Source organism: Echinops telfairi, unplaced genomic scaffold, assembly GCF_000313985.2.
Source record: "Echinops telfairi isolate 266 unplaced genomic scaffold, ASM31398v2 ScPeMD7_6;HRSCAF=24_1, whole genome shotgun sequence".
Taxonomy (NCBI): domain Eukaryota; kingdom Metazoa; phylum Chordata; class Mammalia; order Afrosoricida; family Tenrecidae; genus Echinops; species Echinops telfairi.
Window position 1 is genome coordinate 19,213,540 of NW_022103903.1, and position 4,976 is coordinate 19,218,515.

At 42.1% G+C, this 4,976-nt stretch overlaps 1 pseudogene; it reads right to left on the bottom strand.

Annotated features, from left to right (window-relative positions):
- Positions 1–2,076: 2,076 nt before the first annotated feature.
- Positions 2,077–3,252, bottom strand: LOC101655667 (annotated as a pseudogene).
- Positions 3,253–4,976: the final 1,724 nt, after the last annotated feature.

Here is a 4,976-nt window from a genome sequence, read left to right on the forward strand (position 1 = left end):
TGCAGTTGAATGCTTTGCACAATCAATAAAACACAATGTGGTAATTACATAATCTGTTGTCAATTTGAGACTTATGAGTCAAGGGGTGGAGCTTAGCCTGTCAATCAGGTTGCAGCTTGATGACCTCATTTGGAGGAGCTAAGGAGATAAATCGCTTGTGGGAGGTGAGACACATGCTCACACCCTGCAAGACATTACTGACAATGACGAGGGGCCTGATGGAGCTACACTAATGCAGTCAGAGCCCTGGAGCTGGAGGAGCCACATGGAGACCCACAACAACACTGAGAAGCATCTACCACCACTGGATCCACAAGAGTTTCCACACACTGGCCTGTAATCTTCCTGCATTCAGCATCATTGCATGGCTGTGTGAGTCTGAAGAGGAATTTATGGACTAGTCTTAACATATGGGGTAAATCGGACTTATGGACTTGGATCTGGACTAGGCTGGGATGTTTTCTTAATGTACAATTACTCTTGGAGGTAAAGCTCTTTCTTATACACATATGAGTGTCTCTATGAATTAGTTTCTCTAGTCTACCCAGACTAGCACACACGTAAATATCTTTCTGGTATCCTCTACTTTCAACCAAGATCCATCTGACATCAGCAATAATGTCCTTTGTTCCATGACTTTCCTGAATCCAGCCTGAACCTCTGGCAGTTCCTTGTCAATGTACTGCTGTAACCACTCTTTGATGATTTTCAGCATAATTTTACCTGTATGCACTATATATGACATTGGTCTATAATTTTTGAAAAATGATTGGGTCACCTTTCCTTGGAATGGTTATAAATATGAATCTCTTCCAGTCAGTTGGCCAGGTAACGGCCTTCCAATTTTTGGGCAAAGATGAGTGAGTGCTTCCAGTTCTTCATCAGCTTGTTGAAACATTTCAATTGGTATTCTATCCATTTCTGGAGCCTTGATTTTGGCTAATGCTTTCAGTTCACCTTCAGTACCATTGGTTCTTGCTTCCATGATACCTCTTGAAGTGGTGGGATGTGTGTAGTTCTTTTTGGTACAGTGACTCTGTGTATTTTTTCCATTTTCTTTTGAAGCTCCCTGCAACGTTCAATATGTTCCCTATAGAATCTTTGAATATTGCAACTCAAAAATTTTTCTTTAGTTCTTTTGGCTTAAGATATATGTTCTTCCATTTTGGCTTTCTAACTCCAGGTCTCTGCATATTTAATTATGATATTTTCCTTAGTCTTCTTGAGCTGCTCTTTGAAATGTTCTATTCAGATCTTTAATTCATCCTTTCTTCCATTTGCCTTAGGTGGGATATCGTCAAACTCATGTCCTTGGCTCTCACAGACATGTTTGAATTTCCTTCAGCTTTCATCTGAATTTGTATATGATCAGTTGATGTTTTTTTCCACAGCCAGCCCCACGTCTTGTTCTGGCCAATGATACCTAGCCTTTCCACAGTCTATTTCTTCTACTTCTTTTTTAAAAGGTAAAATGGATATATTTTATTTGTTTGTAGCAATACTGGGAACTCAGCCAGTCGTATTGGTTCTGCTATTATCATACTGCAGTAAAATACAAAAGAGCAGAATACAAATAAGAAAAAGGCTACAGTTTACAGTCAAAACAGAGCAGAAGGATAGAGGCAATCAATGAACTTCTTAAGGCTTAACCTTCCCCCATGCCTAAGCGGTTTAGTAAGAAGACTCCCAATCCTATAAATAACAAAAAGTCCTTCACCACACATCTTTTTACGTTTACTTCCTATTCTTGAGACTAGATGCTAAAGATACTTAAGGTATTATTATATATAGTTATTGATAGGCAGGGACATCTTTTATCATGCTGTCCAGAGCAACCAAGTTTACCTGTCAGGTATTTTTGAATCTTTGGTTCAATAGCAACCACAGTCTTTAATTCCCAACCCCCCCACTCCCATATGATAAGAACAAGGAAAATCAGGCTATCAAGGTAAGATAGTTCTAAAACAAGAAGCCCTACAAAAAAGGACGTAATGCAGCCACTGACAGGGAGCTTTCCGTATGGCTATGTTCACACATCTTCAGATTGCATGCTTATGGACTCATTTAAAAAGAAGTCTAATGTTTGTATGGCCCCCACACCACAGATAGAAGTTTGCTGGAACTGGGGCAGCAGGAATCCTCTCCACAGTTCCCGAATGGGTTGTTCGAGGCCTGGCTGTTCCAGGCTTGGCTGTTCCAGGCCTGTCTGGTTGCTCCAAGCCTAACTGTTCCAGCTCTGGGTGTTCCAGGTCTTGCTGTTCCAGCTCTGATGGCTGCACACTGGACGGTTTTCAGAGGGAAGCATCCTTGGTAGGAGGAAGCACAGAGGTCAGGCACTCTGCAGATGCAGAGACCTTCCGAGTCGCACCATGGTCATTCACTGACGAGTTGGTGGCTTTCTGCCACCTCTTACATTTCCTTCTCTGGTTCTAGAACCAGGTCTTCACCTGTTTGTAGCTGAGATTCAGGGCTTCAGAAAGTTCTTGCATCTGCCAAAGGCTGAGGTGTTTCTGAAATCGGTTTTGAGTATGCACAGCTGGGTCCGAGAGAACACAGTTCGGACCTTCTGTTTCTTGAGCTGGCCCCAACTTTCCTTCTTCACTGGGCTCTTCTCCTGAGAACTGGAAGTTGTATTTTGGGGCTGGTAGAAGAATCCGGCTGTCCTGAAGAAGCAGGTCTACGGAGGATGGAAGAGGAGAGACGACAGTCTCTTAGCAGGGTGTCTCGGCAGATGGTATTTGCAAGGATTTATAGTTTTCTTCAGCCCCAATCATAATTACTGGTGAAGAGTCTCTAGAATCAGAAGCTTCAGGAAGGTTTTGGGATGAAGCTACATTCACACTCACATTCTTACTGAGCAGAAGAAAAAAAAATAATGAGAGAGAGAGAGAGAGAGAGAGCAAAACAAAAAAACAAACAACAAAATCAAAGCCCCAGATTGTGTAGAAAGCCAAGTCAATCTTAAGCGCTTTTTGAATGGATCTCCAGATACAAAGGGAAGTACCTCAATCACAGTAGGAGGCGAACAGCCAATCCAAGAAAAAAATGAAGTTTCTTCTGATGAAGTTGATTTTTTTCCGGTGTTTTCCATCTGTCGAGATCTACAGCATAGTGTTGTTTATGTTGTTGACAAAAAAGATTTGCCATGAAGAAGCCATTAGTTGTGTAAACTTCTGTCATGTGATTTCCAGGGTATTTTTCATCACCAAGGTCATATTTTCGATCAACTTCTTCCTGGTTTACAACATTCATACTCCAATCACCAGTAATGATCAGTGTATCTTGATTGCATATTTGGTTAATTTCAGACTGAAGAAGTTGGTACAGCTCTTCGATTTCTTCATCTTAGGCATTAGTTATTGGTGTGTAAATTTGAATAATGATGGTATAATCTAATCTTTGTTGTTAGATATGTGGGTATTTAGTGATCACTGACAGAATTACACTTCAGGATAGATCTTGGAATATTCTTTCTGATGATGAATGTGACACTGTTTCTCTTCAGTTAGTCCTCAACATAATAAACCATATGATTGTCTGATTCAAATGGCCACTACCAATGCATTTCAACTCACTAATGCCTAGGATATCAATATTTATGGGTCCCATCCCATTCTTGATGATTATAAGATTTGTACTTGATCTATACCACATTCTGGTTATTAATGGATGCGTCCAGCTAATGGTTCTCAGTTCAAGTACCCCATTGTAAAAGGAATGGCTGGGAAGCTTTGCTCCATTCGTGTCACCAGGGCTGACTCTACCAGGGGGAGGCTGCTCTTCCGCAGCAGTGCTGCGAGTGCAATCCAGCCGGGGGCTCCTTCTCTAGCGTGTTATCAGACAGAGTTCTGCTACTCAGAAGGGTGTCAGTGGCTAGTTTTTCAGATGTGCTCTGCAGCCTTCTTTTTCCAGGTGGATCTAGTCTGCTGAGACCTGTCCATAATGGGTGTTCTATTAGGTACTTAATTAACTAAACGAGTTCACTGCCATCAACTCTCTTCAGACTCAAGCGACCCTATAGAACAGAATAGACTGTGGATTTCCAAGATGATACCCCTTTGCCTCTAGCAGAGAGCCTCCTCTTTCTCTTGCAGAGGCTGGCAGTTTCAGACTGCTAGGCTTAAGGCTAACAGCCCAACACATAACCCCCTACACCACCGGGGCTACTGCAATACTTAATTAGTGCTTTATAATTGATACTAAATGAATGTATCATGACTGTAATTAAGTAAAAGTACAAACCTACCCTTTAGGCAGGCAACTTGTCCCAGTTCCACATTCAGACATTTAGAAAAGTAGTACATTCTTTAGTAAAAAAATATTCAGTGCTTCACCTCACTTAACTTAGGGAGAAACCCAGGTAGCAGCTTGGACTCAGGATCTTGTGACTTGTAATAGATCCTAGGGGCTGATAAAATTCCTGCTAACATAGAGACAGCATTTAAAACCTTCATACACCCCCTCCCCCCAGAAGAATTTACTTCAGGGGATAGCACTGAAGCTACAGCTCAGGGATAAGGACATGTCTAATCAAAGCACACAGAAGCAAATGAAGGGGGAGGAAGAGAGAGTGGAGCACATCCTGGCCCACCAAGCATTGAGGACAATAGCCCCACTCAGAGCAGCCATATGCACAGAGAGGACCATATGGCTGGCCCCGCTATAAGACACGACATTCCTCACTGACCCATAGCCCTACAGGGGACAACACTGGAGACACACTGTGGGAATTGCACCTGATCTGACCCCACCACACTGAGGCTAAATACTAAGGGTGTGCAAAATAACAGCAAGGGGAGCAGAGCAAGGAAGTCCCAGGGGAATACCAAAAATAGAATGTGGGGCCAGGGATTGGCACCCTATCAAATTTCACCAGAAAACATTCCTAAAGGTCAACAAACAGACCTTGAACTATTTACAGGTTTTTCTCTTTTTTTTTTGTCATTGGTTTTGTTGTTGTGGTGGTTTTGTTTTCT